At 37.5% G+C, this 23543-nt stretch overlaps 1 protein-coding gene and 1 pseudogene across 1 annotated transcript in view; one reads left to right on the top strand and one right to left on the bottom strand.

Annotated features, from left to right (window-relative positions):
- The window catches only part of LOC137239628 (uncharacterized), a 548208-nt gene that overhangs the window by 408405 nt on the left and 116260 nt on the right, over positions 1 to 23543 (bottom strand). The window lies entirely within an intron of this gene.
- Positions 9582 to 13999, top strand: LOC137238779 (uncharacterized; annotated as a pseudogene).

The following is a 23543-nucleotide window of genomic DNA, read 5'->3' as shown; positions in this document are numbered from 1 at the left end:
TGTGAGGCATTAAGCTCGTTTAATATATGAACTCGAAATTTTTCAGGTATAACGACTCAATATCCCCATAAAATACAGTCATATTCAACAGTTAGTTCGTTAATTTTATCCTTGAAAGGAATAAATTTTGCTCCAGTCAAATTGTTGACTTCGCCATGAAGAATAGCATGGGATATCTTGGAAAGTATTGGATCTTTTCTAGTTTCCCTACCAACGCTTTTAAAATTGATGTTCAAATAGTTCAAATTTTCAATAAAATTGACATAGGAATTTTCGAAACAGTCTTGTTGATTTGTCGCTTGCGGTATGCGAGACAAGCTATCAGCGTCGTTGGAAATGCCCTTGACGTACGTAATCGTGTAATTGAACCCTGAAAGTATGAACGCCCACCGCTGCATTCGGGCAGCTGCCATTGCTGGCAAACCTTTATGTTCGCCAAAGATTGTCACTAACGGCTTATGGTCGGTTTTTAAAATGAAATGGTTTCCTAGTAAATATTGTCGCAATTTTGTCACGCAATATACCATGGCAAGAGCCTCTTTTTCAAGCGTGCTATAATTTCGTTCACTTTTAGAAAGAGATCTCGAAACAAATGCAATAGGTTTTACAGAACCATCTGAAAATTTGTGGGAAAGTACGCCCGCGACTGCACTATTACTAGCATCAGTTGACAGAATTAAAGGCAAGTCGACATTAAAGTGAACCAGCACCTGGTCCGAAGTAATTTCTTTTTTTATTAATTCGTATGCTGCTTGACATTCATTTGTCCATTTAAATTGCACATTTTTTTTTCAATAAATTATATAAAGGGCTTACTTTTTTGCGAAATTTTCGACAAACTTTGAATAATGATTGACCATTCCTAAAAATGCCTTGACCTCTGAAACGTTCCCTGGAACAGGAGCATTTAGGACGCTCGATATCCTTTCACTTGTTTTGCTTAGGCCATGCTTATCTATATTGAAACCTAGATAGGATATTTTAGATTGAAAAAAGGCGCATTTTTTTAAATTAAGTTTTAAATTTGAAGCTTTGAATTTTTCTAAAACTGCCCTTAAATTTTGTATGTGCTCATGAAAAGTTTTCCCCGTGAGAGTAATATCGTCTTGGTATATGACAACATTTGGGATTCCTCGCAATAAATTTTCAATAGTCTTTTGAAAAATGGCTGCTGCTGGCTTTATACCAAATGGCATGCACTTGACTCTCAACGTACCTATATGTGTGCTCAACGCACATAAAAGTTGTGAATCGTCATCCTAAACTAATTGGTTGTACGCATTTGATAAATCTAATTTGGTGAAAAGTTCACCACCCTCTAGTGATGCAAATATTTCATCTATGCGCGGAAGTGGATATTTATAGTCACATAAATATTTATTTATGGTAGCCTTGTAGTCTCCGCATATTCTAAGTGTGCCGTCTGGCTTTGGGACGGGAACAAGTGGCGTTCCCCAATCAGAGTTATCCACGAGTTCTAAAACGTCGCCCTTGATTAACTCCCGTAATTGTTTCTCTACCTGTTCTTTCCAAGCTATTGGCAAAGGTCGAGGCTTGCAAAAAATCGGTTTTGCATCTTTCATTAGTTCTAGTCTTACTTTGAATTACGCTGAATTTTCCTAATTCTTCTTTAAAAACCCCGCAAAACTCACTTTTAAGCTGCTCTAATATGATTGTATGTTTTTCTTCAGTTGACACAAGGTTGATTTGAGTTATTTCAAAATTGAAAGCTCGCAGAAATGATCTACCTAGCAGTGGAGGGCTTTTAGTGTCTGATACGACCACAGAAATCTTTTTTAATACCGCGATATGTAATGGGTGTAGTAAATTTTCCACATAATTTTATTTGCTTACCATTATAGTCCAGGTATGGAATCGAACATGGAAAAAGTTTTTCGTTTTTGCATAACTCCTTATACAGAGATTTTGGAAAAAGTGTACATGGCGCTCCAGTGTCACACACAACATCCATTTTCCTCCCTCTGACCTCCACTGATAGGGAATACACACCATTCGGGTCGCTCGTGTTAACGCTGAAAATAGAAAAATTAAATGACTCGTCAGTGTGGCTTTGATCAATTTTATCTGAATCAGACACATAATTTACAGCCCTTTTCGATTTAGATCTGCATACCGAAGCTAAGTGTCCTACTTTGGAACATTTGTAACATGCGCTGTCTTTAAATTTGCAGTCCTTTGCCTCGTGATTCTTCCATCCGCAACGAAAACACTTTGGTTTCTTTTCGTCCTTACTTTTACTGCTGCTACCATTTTTATTCTTGCTTACTGCTGTACGTGTATTGTTGGTTTTTGACGGGTATTTTTTTACCAAATTCACACTCGATCCAGTAGTAGAATCAGCAGTATTGCGCAAGAATTTTGATTCTAAAATCATTGCTTTGGTTAGAGCGTTAGCCAATGTTAAGGATGAGTTTTCTTCACTGATGCGGTCAAAAATTTTATCTGGTAAGCTGATCACGAATTGATCTAGTACAAAAGTTTCAAAATGTGTACCGAATTGACATTTTGCTGCTAATCTCTTCACTCTTGCAAACCGCTGAGAAACGGTTTCATCATCCGTTTTTCGTGCTTGATGGAAAATCTTCCGTTCTCGAAAAATAATTGTTGGTGGTGTATAATGCGCTTCCAATATTTCACACAGCTCTTTGTATGTTTTTGTTGCTGGAGATAACGGTGTGCATAAATCGTATAAAAAACTGTACTGTGCAGCACCAATTGATTTTAATAAAATGCGTTTTTTTGCGTTTTCTTCTACACAATTTATCTCAGCAAGATGATTTTCTAATTTGTCCTTCCACATCATCCATGTTTCATCATTTGGCTGGAATTCCGGCACATTTGTTGTCTGAAATAATGTGGTCGGTGTATTTGTTGTTGTTGTATTTCGTTGCATTTTAAGAGACCCACTGACTTCGATTCGAAGTAAAAAAGATATTGCGTTGTTTGTGAATTAAATTTTCACTGACGAAATTCGTCTTACTTTATTTATTGTTATTTTGCAACGCTTAAAGGTTCTTTAACACCAATTAAAAAGTTCTTTGTTTAATTTTTTTTTTTACCCGCTCGTCGCCAATTATGTTGTGTATTAATAATTACAACGGACCAACTTGACAGCTAAACTTCGAATGATTTATTTAGTAAGAGTATTACAGTTCATAGGTATGATTACAAGAAGTGCTAATGAAACAAGAGAGAGTATAGTGCGTTTGTATATACATGTGTATGTAGCATATGTAATGTTCGTAAACTGTTTTGTTCACTTGTTGATGTATACATATTTTTTTCTTCTTATAAAGATGCCTTATTAAGTCTTTCATATAATTTTTTTTTTTTTTATTAAAATTTACACATTATTGGTTTTCCTTCTTCAAATAATTTCATTTTTTTTTTGTTGTTCACTTGTGTAGATGTTTCTTCGATTCGAAATTAAATATTTTTTTTTTGTATTCAACTAACTTCCTTTTATAACTTTTCGGTTGCCTTCTGTAGATGTTTCTTCGATTCGAAATTAATTATTTTCTTGTTTTGTTCATTTTTTTACTATTTTTTTTTTTTTTTTTTTTTGTATTTAAACTTCCAAATAATTAGTTTTTTTTTTCAACAAGTTTACTTTTTTTTTTATAACTTTTCGGTTCACTTGTGTCAATATTTTTTTTTTCTTCGATTTTATAAATTTAAAAGTTTCACTTTGTAAGTCTTGTAGTGTGCCTGACCACTCTAATGCACGCGATGCACATTGCTGAGTCTACGGGGTTGATGTCTGAATCGCATTTGACATAACTTTACATATGGGACACTTGTGACACCATAGCTTAGCAATGTGCGATCGTACTGCAAACGACACTCTTATGAATATCTTTCTAAATACATTGAGCATTTTATGTATTATTGAAGCTATTATGTTGCAAGCGGCACACTTATGAATATTATTCCAAATACAATTAGCAAGTATGGAGAAACCAATGATTTGATTGGTCGCTCATAGAATTAAGAATTTAGACGTTAAACATATAAAAACTGGCGACGAGCCAAAATAAACCATTCTTGACTTTAGACTTAAACCAGGTGTTTGTCTTTTTTCGTGAATCAAGTCGGGCATCCTAATGCTTGAACAAACGCGGCTGGAGAGCTAAGATAATACTCAATCCAATCCTTGTCCTTAGACTAGATCCTTTAGTCTTTAATTTTATTAACTTTTACAAATTAAAAAAATTTTTTTTCTTAGCTTTACGCGGTGCACGGGCGGGATTTCAAATTGATCCCTCGATTTTAATTTACCAATCATGTTTCAACTCCTTCAGCAACTGCCTTGTCCAACTTTTCGTGATCCTTTCCTAAGCTCGGTATCCTCCGCAATTAAGCCACTTGCTCTCCAAAAAAAAAAATAGTTTTCGAACTATTTTCTATTCTGAATTTGTTTACGAGCTATTTTTTCCACCGTTAGTCGACAACTTTCGAACTATTTTCTTTTATATAGTTTTTATATTTTTAGTCTCTTCAAACCTATAGGATTATATTATAATCTCATACTTCATGCTATTATTTTATTTATTTATTCAAGCCAATTAAAAAAAATCTTATAGGCTAATTATAAAAGTGTAAAGTAGTAACCAATGTTATTATAAATTACCTTACTTATAAAAAGTATTTAAAATACTCAGAAAGCAATATTTCGAACAAGAAAAATCTATCTCACAAAATTTAGAAATTCTATTGAACTCAATTAAGACTCTAGTAATTGGAGCATTCCGCGCATAAAGAGCCCTAAGAACACCAATATAAAAAAACTCAGAAGCACGAAGAGCTCTAGCCGGAATATTAATGAAAATCATCTCAAGGAGCACAGGGCAATCAACAACCCCACGTAACAAATCGAAAACGAACGACAGCGATAGAATTGTCCTCCTGTCCTGCAATGATCTTAAGTTAATCAATTAGCAACGAGCTTTATAAGCCGGGATAGCGCAGATTCCGTAATGCAAATTGTACGAAAACTTTTTGGATTCGTTCAATTCTTGCAACATGGCAGGATTAATACGGAGACCAGATGAAACAAGCGTACTCAAGTTTCGATCGCATAAACGCGGAATATAAAAGCTTTAGCGTATACGGGTCTCTGAAATCCGAGCTATGACGCCTAACAAAAGCCAGCATGGCATACGACTTAGAAATATACACATTAATATGGCTTGAAAACGAAAACTTCGAGTCAAATATTACTCCCAAGTCCTTAATATCACTAATCTGCAACAGGGGAGAGTTTGATATTTGATACACGGTGTCGATCATGTTGACACGCTTCGAAAAAGTTATTTGAAAGCACTTTTTTAGGTTAAGTGATAACCGATTATTGATACTACCTGGTGGAACACCGGAGGAAGCAACGAATGGATGAGACCTAACACCATCGACTACAACCATGCAACGACGATTAAATAAGTAGGATTCAATCCAACTCAAAAATATTGAGTGAAAGCCCAAACACAGCGTCAACCTGATATCCTGCCTGAAAATCTGCGATGCAGTCATCAGCGAAAATAGTCAAATTAGACACAGTTGAGCGTCCTGGAAAAAATCCATGCTGCTCTGGACACACAAAATTCTTAATACAGAAACGTAATTTATCTTAGATGATACAAAAAGCTTTGCCATGGTGAAAAGTTTTAAAATGGGTCTATAATTAGTAATATCATTTTTATTGCCGCTCTTGAAAATAGGTGTAATGAACGCTAATTTCCACGCATCAATAAAAGTACCTGTAGATAACGAATTATTAAAAATTAACAACAGTGGATAGACTAGGGAATCACATTGTTTAAACAACATTGCAGACAAACCATCGATATCGGTACTCGTCGACGTCTTTAGCCGAATAAGTCCATTAAGAACATCTTCCTTAGAAAGTACTAGATTACCGAAGTCAATAGAAGCCTGAATATTAACAGTAATATTATCATGATTTTCAGAATCAGAAGTGAAATTGTTCATAAAGTATTCAGCAAAAAGATTTGCAGAGTCCTCCGGAGTATGGACAGCTTTTTCAGCAAGAAAAAGAGAGGACGGAATATTCGAAACTGATTTCTTTGAGTTGAGAAAGTTCCAAAATGATTTTGGGTTTGATTTAAGGTTTTCTTCACAATTTAAAGTATAATTTATTAGTAAAAATTTATCCAGACACGCGAACTTCTTATCATACTCTTTATAAAAGTCGGGAAAAGTTGGATTTTGAGTTCTTTTAAATTTACGGAAAAATTTATTTTTCAAATTCCGAAGATTCATTAAGGCATCTTGTATTTCTTTTTGGAAGCCAAGGGTATAACATTTCTACAAATTTACAGAACAGTAGACTTAAATATCTCAAACCTTTTAGTGGTACCAACACTGTAAAACACATTATCCCAATTTATTTCCAGAAAAAGATTGTTCAAATTCGAAAAATCGCATCTCTTAAAATTAAAAGAAAAATTAGAGCTGATAGTACTAGCTTCGGCAAATTTATAAAATTCCAGATAAAGAACTAATGGAACATGATGCAAATCGGATTTTTAAATAGGAGAAATACATTCAAAAAGTTAAAAATATATATTATTAGATAAAAATATCAAATCCAAAGTACGGCCTAGTCTATTTGAAAAACGATTAACTTGTTTAATATGAATACTTAAAAAACTATATATTAAATATATTTCACTGGAGCCATTGACCTCATATGCTATTAAAGCCGAGTTTGATAGAGTCTGTGACCATTTAACATTACACAGATTAAAATCACCCAGCACGCAGAGGTGATCACCACCAACTTTGTTCAATGCCAGTGACGTAATATTATCGACATGTGCAGTGTATAAGTCGTGGCTACTATTGGGCGGTATATATGAAGCACAAACAAAAACAGGGTCTGATGAGCCTCGAATGCATACACATAGCTGGTCCATTATGATTTCAGAAGCATGATGTTTGGAATGTACCGCAATGAGAACTCCACCACCTCGTGCACAACCAGCAAGGTTTGAATTTCTATCTTTGCGAAAAACATTGTATAAAATAGGATCAAAATTTCCTCGCTGAAAAAGTTTTCATTTAGCCACGTCTCAATGAAGACGAAAACATCATATTCCTCATGGGAGGTAAATAGCCGCACCAGCTGGGATTTTGTTCTAACACCAGCCATATTCTGCATATGTAATCTTAGGTGATTATTTCCTCCATCTAACCCAACCGATTGCCGTCGGACATCGGTTGGATTTCGTCGTTTTTTGGCTTGAATTTAAACGGGCGCACAACAGTATGAGTTGGCATTAACGCCTAGCTTGATATTAAGGTGTCTCAAAGAGCTCGGATCAACATTTTTCTTGCTAAGACTACTGCAAATAATGGAGTTTTCTTCCATACCAGTATGCCTAGCAATATAGTTTTTTACCTGGTCAGCTGTTGCTGAAGTCGAAAAGGGAGATATATGGAGCCATTTTCTTCTGACAACAGCGCGTAACTCATTACTGCAGCTCGACCCAATAATTAAGGGTTTAGTTAATTTCCGAGCGTTTGCATTTTTTGGTGTGCTAGCGTTGACATTTGCACCGGAATCAGCATTGTTACCTGAGTTTTGCAACAGATTTGAATTTAAATCACTTTGGATAGATTTTGCTGTGCTAGAACCAGAAGACTTATTTTTGCTTTTATTATACGTCTTTTTTTACGCACAGTGTTCCAATCACTTTGGTTATCAGCAGCTGCAGATGGTTCATCTAAATTGGTTGCAATAGTATGCGTTGGAAACACTGGCGCCGTAGTCGGTGTACCAGTAGCGGGAGAAGCAACAAGAGGGGACGGCAGCATTGTTTTTTGACCCGCAGAAGCAGAAGAAGAGGTATAAGGAGAGGAAGTAGTAGGAACTACACTAGTTGAACAAGCAGCAACGAAGGCGTATGGCATATTTGTTGTTGGAACAGAAGCTGTCTCAGCTGTAGAATAAGAAGTATTGACTGCACTGAGCACGCCATTACCATAAGACACAATTATTTCTTTGGCCAAAGGGCCACTAACAATACCACGCACTTCACTGAATTCAGATAGCAAGTGCGACACAATCGAATTATTTTCCGCAAACATAAAGCCCAATTCAAAGATTTCCGTTTGAAGAGTCTCAGCTTTATTGCGAAGGCATTTGTTATCTTCTCTCACAGCATTAACCACACACAGAATATTAGATTTAAGAGCTTTAACTTCAGCGAGCTCATCGATCAACAAAGCAAGAGATTGATTGTCAATGTTTTGGTTGCATTGGCCCACATTACTAGTTGTATTATTTTTAAGCGGGGATCGAAGAGAACAACGGCGCACTGCTTTACACTCATCGCACAGAAATTTTAGTAAGCAATCTCTCTCGTAATATCTGCAACAATTTCCTATAAAAATCCCACAGTGTAAGCCCTGCTGTTATGATATCTGTTAAAATCTTCTGTTATTAGAATTTATGTTCGAACTCATTATTATAACATTAAATTGAACTTCGAAACTGCTCATGTGCTGTTAAACCACGCTCTCTATTTGGACATGCCCTGTTAACTAACTACATATTTCCTATACCCCGACTAACAAACGATAAGCATTTCCTATGGCTACAGGAAATAGAATACTTATGACTGGATATCAGTCGCACCTCACAAGGCCTGTCAAAATGCCTCGAACACCATCTACAATATTAAAGAGCACACCGAAATGCTGAACAGGCAGTTTTTGCTAAATTGTCACAAACCAGGACATGCTAGCAAACAACTGCTTGATCTAGCATCGCCTCCACGGGGATTAAGGGAACATCTCCATAAGCACTATGACGAGATCCGGCACCTGCCAACACAGCTGTTTGATCTAGACAAGCATAAGCAGGCCCCAAGCCAAATCCACACGGAACTGGTAAACGGCTTTGCCAGGACGGGCCCGGTGAACCCCGTTATTAAAATGCAATATCACACCCTTGCATAAGAAGAAAGCACACTAACAAGGGAGACACGAGTCACCCTGGCCCAACTTCGCTCTGTATACTGTAACAGGTTAAACTGACAAAATTTTACTACCATTGATTTAGCAAAAGGATTCCACCAAATTCTTGTTAAGGAGGAAGATCATTTGAAAACAGTTTTCTTAAAATTGAAATCTTCGTATTCAAATTAATAATACAAAAGAAACACTTTATTTAGGACATGTTTTAACAACTGCACGTGTTAAGCCAAACCGTGGAAAGATTTACCAAATTTTAAAACTTCAATTACCAAGAACAATTAAGCAAATTAAAAAATTCTTGAGTTTAAAGGGATATTATCATAACTTCATTAAAGATTATTCAAAATAGCATATCCATTGATAAAATAATTAAAAAAAAGACATGAAGCTTAACTTAAATAATTCAAATTATACTAATGTTTTTGAAAAATTGAAAACATTTTTAACAAAGGAACCAGTACATAGGTACCCATATTTTAGTAAATCTTTTCAGTTAATTACCGATGCAAGTATTATGCAAGTGCTGCAAGTGCTGTTTTACAACAGAATCAACATCCAATATGTTATGTTAGTAGGGCTTTAAATGATCACGATAAAAATTATTTAGTAACTGAAAAAGAACTTTTAGCAATAGTTTGGGCGACTAGTTATTTTAGACCATATTTGTAAAGTGCAAAGTTTGAAATTTTATCAGATCATCAACCATTACGATGGCTTTTTGTTAAATACCAGGGTAAAGCTATGAATTCAAGGCTGTATAGATGGATGATAAAATTAAATGAATTTAATATAACACTTAATTATATTAAAGGTAAGGAAAATCAAGTAGCTGGCTTTCTTAGTAGAATAGATACTGATAAAATAAATATGTTGTCAACTTCTACTGAATCACTTTTCAATAATGCAAATAATAATGATATGGAAAAATTCATTCTAAAGAAGACAATTTACAAAATTATATTAATATTGTAACGAATTTGCTTGCAAATCCTCTTATATGCCTTTTCTTCTAACGTTCGAATCACTAAACTGTTGAATAAATAACTCCAATATTGAATAATGGAAAAATGGCCTTTATTAAAGTACTTCACAATAACACTTATACTTTGCAACTAACTGGCTTAATAACCAAACTGATAGCTTAAATGAAACTGACTTTCAAAATAATACTGCTATTGCTCGCTAGATATCGTCTTAATCGAAACTGATTATAGCGCCTCTACCGCTGGCGCTTTTATACTCTTTGATTTCCTCGTGGCATCTTCTAGGCGCTTCCAGAATTTGCTTAGTTGCCGCCATATAATTATAACTACAGATGCACGTATATAGCTTCTCATATGCGTGTATTTGTGAGCGACACTTCAACAATTACAATTGCATACTTTTGGGAGCATCTCTTCTCTGCTGCGTGTACGTACATATGTGTAAACATAATGTTTTATTCGTTTATGTAGATACAAGTGACTGTCTGCTTTATTGTTGTTGTGACTTCATTTACTTAGCATCAGACAAGGGATGTGAGTATCACCTAGTGTCACTCATATCCGTCACAATATATTAGATACAGTAGTAAAAAGGGTTAAAACACAAATAACACTGGTTTACAGCCAAAATGCACCAGAGACGCCATTATGAAATTCCTATGTAAAATCACCCCCTAATTCCGAAAATCAAGTTAATTTTTAATTCTATTTATTTCTATATTTACGAATAACCGTTTTTTTCAAAAAAAAAAAAAAAAAAAACAAAAACAAAATTGGGTCCACTTAATCATATATATCTCAAGAACGAATTGAGCAATTCCAAAACGGTTTGAAGCATTTAAAAGGTTCACTAACTAACTGATATACGAATACTAACACATATGTACCATTAGGGTACTTAAGTATTAAATGGATATATTTACTTGAATGCTTATAACTTTTGTATTAGTCTATCGATTTTGTTGAATGAAAGCTTATTATTTTTTTTGTAATAAAACTGAGCTTAGAGAGAAGAAAAAAAATCTGCAAAAAAATAAAAAGTTTTCGACATCCTTCCTCGCAAAGTACAATATTTTTTATATTTAAAAAAAAAAAATTTTTTAAATCCGTGTTGATTGTTCGTTATCTTTGAATCTGCAGGGTCTAGCAAAAAGTGTTGTATGCACAGTTTATAGCAAATTTTATTACCTTTTAAAAGCTTTAAACCGTTTTGCTCAATTCGTTCTTGAGATATGTATATATGATTAAGTGGACCCAATTTTTTTTTTTTTTTTTTTTTGAAAAACGGCAGTTCGTAAATATCTCGAAAACGTTACCATAGAATTAAAAATAACCTTGATTTTGGGAATCAGGGGGTGATTTTACATAGGAATTTCATAATGGCGTCTCTGGTGCAGAAAAAAAGGTGGAATTTGTGATCCAGTGTAATATTAACAGATAAGATTTGCTTATTTATTCTAACCATAACTTAGCTATTCGTAATGTATACTCTCAGTTACGAGATAGTTCTTTATGATTTTAGTTTGCCCTCGGTGAACTGGATAAACATAAGTGGCTCAAACTTTTTGACCCCCAGCATTCAACATGAATTTTTTAACTCTCTATTTGATACATCTGTCGTTCAGATCAACGATGTGTTAAATTGTAAGAATAAGATTCTTGATTTGGTTTTTGTTGATGACTCTGTGGGTACCATTCTTAACCGTATTTCTCCATTATCTCTTTCTGAGGATGCCCTACACCCTACTATTGAAATTGCTCTTGATATTGTTCTACCTCCTACTGTGTTTGATGTATCAAAACTAAAATCTCGTTCGAGATATTTCTTTAAAACCAACTTCTTAATTGCTAACCATGATTGGTCAGATTTGTATGCGTGTTATGACCTAGAATCAGCAATTTCCTTATTTTGCGTTACTCTTAATTGCTTCTTCGAAAGCTGTGTTCCCCTCCGATGCGTTAGTGTAGGGTTAAACAAGCCACCTTGGATCTCTAAACCAACCGCACTGTCCAAGAAATTCATACAATATGAAAACTTGTTTAAGTCTCTCAAATACCCGAATGACACAACAAACGTAAACATTCCACATAGCAACTGTAATCCTTCCAATGTTTCCTCAACCCCCCCCCCCCCCCCCCCCTTTGACGCCGTTGCTGAAGTTTTCTGCCCCCGAAATCTGGCATCCCCAAATCCCTTAACAGCTCAGCAATCTTCATCCAAGGTTTCTTTAACAAAACCTAAACAATTTTCTACCAAAAGTATTCAGGATCCCCAAAACCTTTCTACAGAATCCGAACCGCCGACTAGAAATCTTATTGCTGTCCCTACTAAAAAATCTATTTTTGTGTCAAGATTTGATAAAGACACTACAGAAGACGACCTAAAGTCGTACATCATGACTAAGCTTAAATTTGAAAACGCGACAGTTCAAAAATTCAATTTTAACTATCCTAGAGATATTTCGCCTTTTAGGATTGATGTATCCGCACAACATTTTGAAACTATATTAAATAATTCTTTTTGGCCGCCTGGTGCTTTTGTGAGGGAATTCGAGCGTAGGCGTAACACTTATAACCTAAATCACGCTACACTTCCTCTTAACAATATTGCATCAAAAAACTGAATGCTAAATCGGCCCTTAATTTGTTTTATCAAAATGTTTCAGGTTTATACACTAAACTAACAGAATTGTATTTTAAATCCTCTACTTGCAATTACAACATTATAGCTTTAACTTAAACTTGGCTAAAAGCTCAGGTATATAACTCAGAGATTCTTTGCCATGATTACCAAATGTACAGAAATGACCGCTTGAACGGTACATTCTTCTGTACCTTCAGCTGAGGTTAATTTACCCGTTATTGATTCTACAGAATTCAAATGCATTACAATCAAGCTCGGAATGGGTTGTGTCTATATTGCCGTCTGTTATATCCCACCTTCTTCTGATCCTTCGGTATATATGGATCATCGGCCTTATCGCGCACTCCATCGTAATCTGTTTTTCGAAGAAGTTACTACAAAAGCATTCATGCATTTCGAGCAACTCCGAACGTAAATTCGAAATTCGTAGAATAGCATTCACTGAACACACTCTAAATGCCAAATTTCCCAAAATTTTTGTACGACAAGTTTTTGTAAGCGGACAATCCACGAAAAATTTAAATAAATTAAAAGAAATTGAAAAAATTATAAAAATGTAAGTATTTATTGAATAAACGCGTAATCAATATCTAATTTGTCAAAATACAGGTCCAAAATAACAACAAGGCAACAGTATGCGGCTTTGTTGAAGTTGCTGCAAGAAAAGCCCTCTATGGCACACGGATTTTCAAAGTGCTCTAAGGAAGAAGCGTCGGAGTTTTGGAAAAAGGTGGCGGAGGAGCTTAACAGCATGGGCCCACCTCAGAAAGACATCACTAGCTGGAAAAAGGTAAAATATGTAATTTACTCTTAGGTATCGTGTTTACTAGGTATGGCTAGACTGGAAGGCGTATATTAAAAGGAAGCTAGCAGAAAACAAAAAGAATAGACAGCTACTGGTGGCGGTCGAAAAAGGCAGCACCATTTTAATGAAATGGAGGAAGCTGTCATCCGATTGACAGCACTAGAGACTAGCACGAATGGAATTGAAAACAATGTGAGTGTTGGGCTACCTGTTGCAGCCGACTCTGAAAATGAGATCGAGGCTGACGTGTCAATGGCGTCATCGACCCGCAGCCCAGCACTTCCGAGACGTGTTTCCTCTGCACGCAAGTCAACTGCTACAAATACAGCAGAAGTACTTCAAGACCATTTTTTGCTTCAAAATGAATTTCAGGAAAAGACCATAGCACACTATTCAATACAGGAACAAAAGCTGGAAGATTTTTGTTCCGGTATACGACGCTTATACCGAGCAATGGAAAAGCACTGCGAGCTGAAGAATGCAGAAGTGGAAGAAACTCGTAGACACAACCAATCCATGGAAGATTTGATCAATGCTAAAAATTAAAAAAAAAACAAATGTTATTAGTTGAAGAAAAAACCTTAAATGCGATATCCAAAAAACACTGAAATTTATACATATGTAAGTATGTATATGTACATTCCTTTATTTATATACAAGTGCTTTCAAAAGTTTCAATAAAAAAGTGTAAATGAATTAATACATATATGTATATGTACATAGCTTTATTTATATACCAAGAGTTTCAATAAAAAAAGTGTAAATGAATTAATACATATAAGTCTTGCTATTTTTTAATTGAATATTATAGTGGTGTTAATGTTGAAGATATATATTCCCTTATCCGAATAGCTGCAACAGCATATGTTGAAGGAGAAGTTTCATACGTTTGATTAAAATGGTTTTCTTCAACATTTTCTGAAAAATCATCAACCACGCGATAATGGATACAAATATTGTGCAATGCTGCGGTAACGTTCACTATTTGGCAAACCTTCATGGGTTCATAATGAAGCTCAAGAGCACCCAGAAGGCATCTAAAGCGGTTCTTAAATACATCTATGGTCCTTTCTATAGTATTTCTCGCTTTTGCATGTATTTTATTGTAGCTTCCTTCGGCGCTTCCTATTGTAGGTGAACGAAAAGGTGTCATTAACCATGGCTCTAGAGCGTATCAAGCGTCTCCTGTGGAATAAATAAAAATAATTTTAACAAAAAATGATTCAAACGGTCTATATGTGTATGCACATACCCAAAAGCCAAGTGTTTCGTTCGCCGTTTAGGTATTTATTTTCAAAAAAATTTCGCGCGCTGCTTACGTTACAAATTTGAGCATCGTGGTTGCTGCCAAGATACTGCGCATTCACGTAACTAATTCTCATTTTATTATCGCATATCTGCAATAAATAAAAAATTAGAAAGATATTTGAAATATCAGTTTTTGCAAGACTTACAATCATAGCATTGATGCTATAGTACCTTTTACGATTAAAATACAGGAATTTGTCTTTAGCTGGCGCAACAATTTTAATGTGTGTTCCGTCTACACATAAAATCGCACCAGGAAATCCATATTTTTGATAAAAGTCCATCTTTGCTTGTCTTTTTTCTTCGTTGCTCAAATCAAGATTCACCCATAGATCACATTGAAGAGTGGTGTAGTATCGCGTGGAATTCCCCTCACTTCAAACACGCTTAACATTACAAACATTCGTTCATTGACCCAGATAACTACCATGAGTTCATTCGCATTCGCCAAGTCGCCCAATGTATTAAGGCGTCATACCAAACTGCTCAAGCAGGAATCATATTGACAATATGTAGCTCAATATAATAATTTGCTGACAAAGCATTCCTCACTATTGAGTCATGCACCTCTAGTATGTAAATATTAATGTAAGTAGCTATATATGTATAGGCTAAGAACTTTTGTATAAATAGTAATCAATTTCGTCAATAAAGAGAATCCGAAATTGCTATCCAAGCATTCGACACACAATTATTTTTAACGTTCTTTACAGTGGATAACACGTCTTTTAATACGCCACAAAATGTGGATTGAGCCATGGGAATGTCAAAGTCCTTTCCCACTACATGCTAGTACCCACCCTCCGCAAAAAAACGTAATACGGAAGACAAACGATGGAGCGAAGAGATGGAGCACGGCCTCTGTGAGCGTGCATTCGCATCTAGGACACTTAAGACGTACAAAAAGGCCGCCTTATACAAGCGGTAATTTTTAGTAAATCTGTTTCATAAAATAAAGTTAACCTATGAAATGATGAAGTTATTCCTATACTTACATTGTGTCCTCGACATCGAGCAGATTGCTTGCGTCCCTTAATATTTCTCGTTGAATTTACATATTCGATCTACTTCTTTCACCTTCCGCCCCCACCAACATTATAGAAAATATCAACGAAGAATCCATAACACTTAAAAGCTTTGTTTTTCCAATATTTATTTCAGTTTAATTAAATTTATTTACCCTTCTATTTTTTGAAATTTTAAATTTATTACAAAACATCTGATTTCGAAACGTCAAAATTTTAAATTTGCATATGGCAACAGCTTTTTCGAATTCACATGGGACATTTACATTCGAAGATTTGCTACTATGGATTGTGTGATAGGGCAGCATATTTCCCTGCTGGCAATTGTTAATTCAATGTTGCCCGTTGAATCGATGATGACAACAACAACAACAATGATGATAGGTGACTTTAATCTCCCGCATATATTATGGACCATATCTGGACAAGGATGTTGTACCTATTTCTTCAAAACTGTCCAACAACGAATTTTTAGCCGAAATTACTGAACTTTGCCTTAATCAGATAAATATAGTTCCTAATATGTTCGGGAGGACCCTTGATTTGGTATTTGTTGACGATACATTAAAATGTACTCTTAGCCGTGGTGAACCTCTAACTGTACCTGAAGACAGTTACCATCCTTACCTGGAAATAGCATAAGAATTCGAAACAAATTCTCTGAGTAGCGCTGTTTCTAAATACGACTCTAGTTTCAGATTTGACTTTGCGAAGGCTAATTTTAGCAAACTTAATCAAACTTTATCTACAGTGGCTTGGCCCAAATACGGTGTAGATATTGACAAAAATGTTTCTGACTTTTATACTATCATTTACGGTATTTTGGAAAAACACGTACCTAAGCGAAAACGTATGTCTACCGAACAGTCCAAATATGGTTCACTAAAGAGCTGAGGTCCTTAAAAAACAGAAAATCGCACATCTTCAAATTACTCCGATTACTTGCAGTACTCTATTTTGCGTCATAAATACTTTGAATCAAAAAATATGTGCTATAATACATACATCTGCAAGATGAAAAGGAAAATAACTTGCAATCCGAAAACCTTCTATGATTTCGTGAACTCTAAACGTAGGATTAAAGGGTTCCCGTCGGCTTTAAAATACCAGGAATATTTGTCTAGCGACGATCAAGATTTTGCTAATTTGTTTGCACAATTTTTCAAGTCCAACTATTCCGCTGAACTTAAATATTTTTGAAATCAATATCAACTTAACTCACACTTAACACAATTAATATTCCAGCAATATATCCAGAAGTTTTTTCATATTTAAAGTCTTTGATTGAATCTTAAAAGTACGGTCCTGATTTAATTACCACAGCTTTCTTAAAAAATGCGCTGAAAACATTTATCAGCCCCTAACTGATTTATTCAATCTGTCCCCAAAACGTGGAGTTTTTCCTTCTGCTTGGAAGGACTCTTTTCTCATACCCCTCAACAAAGCGACAGTAGGTCTTGTGTAGAAAACTATCGAGGAATCGCACAGTTGTCGGCCATTCCAAAGTTGTTTGAAGCTATAGTCACCAATCAGCTAACTTTTTCCATTTCTACTTTGACCGCAACATGGATTCTGTAAAGGCAAATCTACCATTACTAATCTCTTTGAACTCACAACTCATGTTTCTAATGGATTTAGAGAAAATCTTCACACCGATGTTATTTATACTGATTTCAGTAAAGCATTTGACAAAGTATCCCACTCCTTACTTATCTACAAGCCGGATCGGCTTGGCTTCCAACCTGGTCTCACCCAGTGAATCTCGTCGTATCCCTGCGGTCGAACGCAAAAAGTTATTTTTAAAAATACTCTTTCAAACGTCATCGATGTTCCCTCTGGCGTCCCACAGGGCAGTCACTACAAAATATTCCAAAATCTTAATGTATGCCGATGATGTAAAACTTTTTAGGTCCTATGCGAAGAACGCCCCTTGCTTCAAGCGGATTTAAGCTGCCTAGTTACTTGGTGCAACGTAAATTCAATGCCGCTGAACCTCAGTAAATGCAAATTCATGTGCCTCTCTCGAAGTTCTTTGCCAGTAGCCTCTTACGTAATTAATAACTTTTGTCTTCTATCAGTAAACTATTTTGTGGACTTGGAAGTCACGATAGACACAGAGTGGTTGCATAATTCAATTACAGAGAAAATTAGAATGATGTCTAAGCCCTTAATCTGCTGCTCCACTTTTCCAGTGGGGTGGCTGACATAGCCCTTATCCAGGAGCCTTGGGTAGTAGGGCACAAGATATGCGGGCTGAAGGCAGCAGGATTGACGTTGGTAAGTGGTGCCACACGCGGGAAACCGAGAGCTTGCATCTTGGTATGATCTAATATAAATTTTCGCGACGAGGATGCTACAACTTTGATGTTGACAGCCGGTGATACGGATGTTACCCTGACGTCTTTCTACTTCCCCCATGAGAAGTCGGCTCCGACGGAGCTAGTCTGGAAGATAGCTCGGGAGGCAAAGGATCCACTCTTACTAGCGGGAGATGCTAATGCGGACCACGAAGCGTGCGCAGCGGAGACACGAACGAGAGGGGTGAGTCAGTCATTGATTTTGTTATGTCTCATAACTTTAAGATATGCAATAGGGGTTCGCTACACACGTTTGTTACTAGGAGCAGACAGGAGGTTCTGGACGTCACCCTGATCTCGAGCAGCGAGAAATCCTGCATAAAAAACTGGATGGTGCTTGAAGACCACTCCTTTTCGGATCATAGATTTGTTCGCTTCGACCTTGGTGGGGTGGCGCTCAGAACTGGCTGGCACATAAACTTAAAAAACGCCAATTGGCGTATCTATTGTGAGGAGCTTCAAAAGAGACTCCCAGGATCTAGTGTTCATATTCCCCAGAACTCTGCAGAGCTGGATAATATGGTTCACTTGTATACGAAGGCTTGCGGGGAGGCTCTTAATAAGGCCTGCCCTATGAAGAAATCTAGGGGTAAAACCAAACCACCATGGTGGAACAACGACCTAGACAATCTACGCAAGGCTTCTGGGAAAGCTCTCAATCTTGCTAAAACCTCCAGGGAGGCTGAAAAATGGGATGCATACAAAATGTTGCTCGGGGATTATAAGAAACTGCTAAGGTCGTCGAAGAGGACCTCCTGGCGGTAGTTTTGTAGCGAAATGGAGACGGTGTCTGAGGGATCCAGGCTCAGAAAGGTGCTCTCTGGAGCTCAAAAAAGTGTCCCTGGATGCCTGCAAGGATCTGGTGGGACATGGACGGATTCGGCAGAGAGCAGCCTACGCACTTTCCGGGCGCTAGTGATGAAGAAATGAACTGGAGGAAAACTCATACTGGCGAACCGTTTGAGAGGAAGTTCATTACTATGGGTAAAGTTAAATGGGCTATAATGTCGTTCAAGCCCTTCAAAGCACCAGGGCCGGATGGATTGGCCCCGGTACAACTCCATCAAACAATCGAGCTGAGCTCTTTGTGGTTGTATAACATCTTCAAAGGAGTTTGTGCTCTTAACCATATTCCACGGGGTTGGAACGATTCAAGGTCACCTTTATACCAAAAGCTGGAAGGACTGGTCACGCGACCCCTAAGGACTTCAGACTGATATGTCTGATATCCTTGCAGCTGAAGACACTAGTCCTTGGAGGGAAAGTTGTCTACATCCCAGCATGCGTATATGAAAGGGAAGTCCACGGAGACAGCCTTGCATGCAGTTGTCTCCCAGATCGAGCGTTCAAAGAATTCACACTCATAGCTTTCCTCGACATTGAGGGAGCTTTTAACAACGTTACGCCCTCTGCGTTACCTGATGCACTAACAGGCTTGGGGCCGATTCGGGGCTAGTGAAACTTGTTCAGCAGTTGATGTTGCAAAGAAAGGTTCATTCCGACCTAGCTGGTTCAACGGTGGTCAAACACATACGGAGAGGCACGCCGCAGGGGAGTACTTTCCCCCCTTCTATGGGTTCCCACAAGGACGGATGCAGCAAGGTAATCGCATATGCAGATGACCTCGCGCTGTTAGTTAGTGGGAAGTTTCCGCAGACGCTATGCGATCTAATGCAAACTAAGGTGAGACTGTTCAATAGAAAATATAAGTTTCCTGTGTTTCAGCTGCCGGTGCTAGCGGGTACGACCCTGACACTTAGGGACTCTGCCAAATACCTAAGAGTAATTTTGGATAGGAAACTACCCTGGAGGGAAAACGCTCAGGAGCGTGTGAGGAAAGCAACGGTGGCACTGTACAGCTGTAGCGAAGCTATTGCACGAAGATGGGGACTATCGCCGGATATTACCCTGTGGCTCTACACTGCTGTGGTTAGACCAATCCTTCTATATGGCGCTTTGGCCTGGTGGACGAGCTTAGATACAAAATCGAACCTACGAGTAATCCAGAAGGTAAAAAGAAGTGCTCTAGTCTGCGTGGCGGGCGCTCTACGCACCACCCCTGCGGAGGCGCTGGATACTCTTTTTAATGACAAAATTAAATGGGGGTTTTTTCGCTTCGCGAAACCTGGCATTATCACCGACTAAATCCTCCGCGACCTTATTTACAACATGGACATCCCAAATGTCGACCATTTTGAACATCCACGTCGATGGCACTACGCTACCGACTGTCCTACACCCCAAAATCTTGGGTGTGACGTTTGATCAGGATCTACATTTTAGTGAGCATGCAGCCGCAATTGTACCGAAAATCCAGAGCCGTAATAAAATCCTCAAATCCCTTGCTGGCAGTACTTGGGGAAAAGACAAAGAAACGCTCATACAAACAAAGCAATTGGCCAGCCGATGGCATGCTACGCGTCCGCTATATGGTCCAAGAATCTACAGGCCTGCCAATACACTGCTCTCAGAACCGCCACGGACTGTCTTCTTATGCCCCAGAACGCCATCTGCATAATGAGGCGAGAATACTCCCCATCAGGGAGAGAAATGAGATGCTGACCAAACAGTTCCTGTTGAATACCCAGAAACCTGGGCATTCCAACAGACATCTGATTGATGAACCAGCACCGCCTAGGGGCTTAAGGAGTCATCTCCGTAAGCATTTTTAGGAAATACGGCACCTGAGAACTCAGCCGTATGAAGCAAAAGAACACAAGCAGGTCCTTGGTGAACTCAACAAACAGGCGTCGGACCTTTATGCCAGGAATTGCCCGGTGAATCCAGTACTCAAAGAACAGTACGCAAAACTTGCGGAAGAGGAATGCATACTCCCCAGGGAAACGCGAGCCACTCTAGCTCAACTTCGTTCTGGATACTGTAACAGGTTAAACTCTTACCTATCCAGAATAAACCACGACATACAAAATGTATGCCCGCTTGCAATGTGTCCCCACATGACACCAGACACCAACCATCTCTTTAATTGTAATGTGGAACCAACGCCTCTAACACCCCTTTCACTATGGTCCTCCCCTGTTGAAACAGCAAGATTCCTTGGACTCCCGTTAGAGGATATTGATGACAATTTGTGATCGGTCGCAACTATTAGGTGGGCGAAGCACTGCTACATCAACAACAACAACAACTATTTTTAATGTGTTGCCAATAGATTTAATGGCCAAGCAATGTGCGGCCTTTTCTGCTCTACGGCTGCGGAAGTTATCCGGCTGGAGAGATAATGTGGTTGGCCATGCAGCCATCCTTAAGAATCTGGATTCGCCTTCGTCGGACTGTTGCGCTCCGACTGCATTTTTCGATATGAAGAACGAGATTGTTATCCCGGATAGGGATTATTGGTCGAAGGAGCCGCCGGACCTGCGCGATAGGCTGCAGATTTATACTGACGGCTCCAAACTGTATAAAAAGGTGGGCAGCGGGGTCTTTGCACCTCAACTAGGATGTAACATATCCTTTAGCCTACCCGATCATTGCAGCGTCTTCCAGGCGGAGGTGGCTGCTATAGATGAGGCCACCTGAGGAATGCTGTTCACGGCTATAATAAAAATTGTATTTACTCTGACAGCCAGGATGCACTAAAAGCGCTTAGATTGGTCACATGTAAGTCCAGGGGAGTGGAGAAGTGCCGCAAATCTCTTAACGAGATCGCTGAGCAAAATTCCCTCAGTCTGGTATGGGTGCCTGGACACTCGGAAATACCGGGCAATGAGATGGCTGACGAACTTGCAAGAGGGGGCACATCCGTTCGGCCTTCGTCGTCCCTGAAGGGATTGAGCATGCCAATCGCTACCTGTAAGCTCACTTTGAAAGGAATTTTCCTTAGGGAAGCGGGTGTGAGATGGAGCAATCTCGTATCCTGCTACCACACTAAGCTCGTGTGGCCTGAATGGGACGCGAGACGTACAAGAAGCCTCCTTCTTCTTAGAAGGGGGGACATATCTCTGGTGGTTGGACTTATAACCGGCCACATAGCAATCGGGAGGCATGCACAACGGCTGGGTGCTCCTTATAATGATTACTGCAGGAGCTGCAAAAACGAAGAGTAGATAGAAACAATCAAGCATTTTCTGTGCGACTGTCCTGCGCTTTGGCGTCTGGGATCTCCCTTCTTTGACGATCTTTGTGATCCCGCTAAGTTGGAACTTAAGAAATTCCTGACATTTGCTGAATCGACCTGTTGGTTTGAGTAGGGGAGAGATCCACGTGGTATCACAATGGGACCTTTTGGGCCTAAGTGACTGGTGCTCGCACCGGCGGCCACTCTAACTAACCTAACCTAAAGCTCTTAGTATTAAAGATTAAATTAGTAAAGCGATTGAATTTTATAATAATAGTTTTCATTCTGTAATTAAAGAAAAACCAATAAATGTGGAAACTGGACCATGCAATACAATTAAAAAATATAATAATAAGTTAGTTATAAAAGAAGAATACATTAATACCAAAAATAGGAAAAGAGAAAATTATACGGAAATCACTTAAGACAAGAACCAAAATATAAATTTATGATTTAAAAAATACACACCCCTCAAATATTAAAAGAAAATTGAAATTTGAAGGCATTGCTCATACAAAGAAATAGAGAATTAATTTAATAAAAATATAATTTTTGTTTATGTAATTAATTATGAATTTTTAAATTGAAATTAAATATGTATTTGTCCATAAATAGATAAATATAAGTTATTAAGATACAGGAGTATCTTAGTTTAAATGAGGGAGAATTTATATTATTATGTTAACTTTTAACCATTGTTGATTTCTACCAGAAATTGTTAGAAAAAGATATTTCTTGTATTCAAAGAAAAACTTGTTTCATATTTCAATTCAATACATCAGAAATTTTCGTTCTAAGAAATATTCTTGTTGCAATCGTTACAAGTATTTTTTAAATAAATCCAAAGAACCTTATTAAAATGCAGAGTTTGAGTTTTATATCGGCTAGTTTTTACATATGAATATGTAAATTACTTAAAAACATATTTCGTGCATATTTTGAATTTAAGGACGTTTGATAAACAAATTTAAAAATCTTGGGTTTTCAATTTGTATTGAAAAGGAAAAACGGAAGGGACCTACATGTTTTATGCCTAGTACTAACGGCAGCTGCAATGAAGATGAATTTTCGCAAAGAAGATTTTTATGGTAAAAAAAAAAACAACTAATAATTTAATACTATTCCCTACAAAACGGCATCCTCTGTTCTTCCCTTTTCTCTTATCATTCGTATAAGGAGTTTTCACAATAAGCTGTCGCTATATAGAACATCTGACAGAGTTACGTTATGATCAGGTACAAGGTGAAAAACAGAAAAGGGATCTTGTGGAAAAAAAGTAATTACACAGACAACACCAGGTCAAATTTGTCTTGAGCGCATGA

Source organism: Eurosta solidaginis, chromosome 1 (genome assembly GCF_040869045.1).
Source record: "Eurosta solidaginis isolate ZX-2024a chromosome 1, ASM4086904v1, whole genome shotgun sequence".
NCBI classification, from domain to species: domain Eukaryota; kingdom Metazoa; phylum Arthropoda; class Insecta; order Diptera; family Tephritidae; genus Eurosta; species Eurosta solidaginis.
This window is presented reverse-complemented; position numbering and strand designations above follow the sequence as displayed.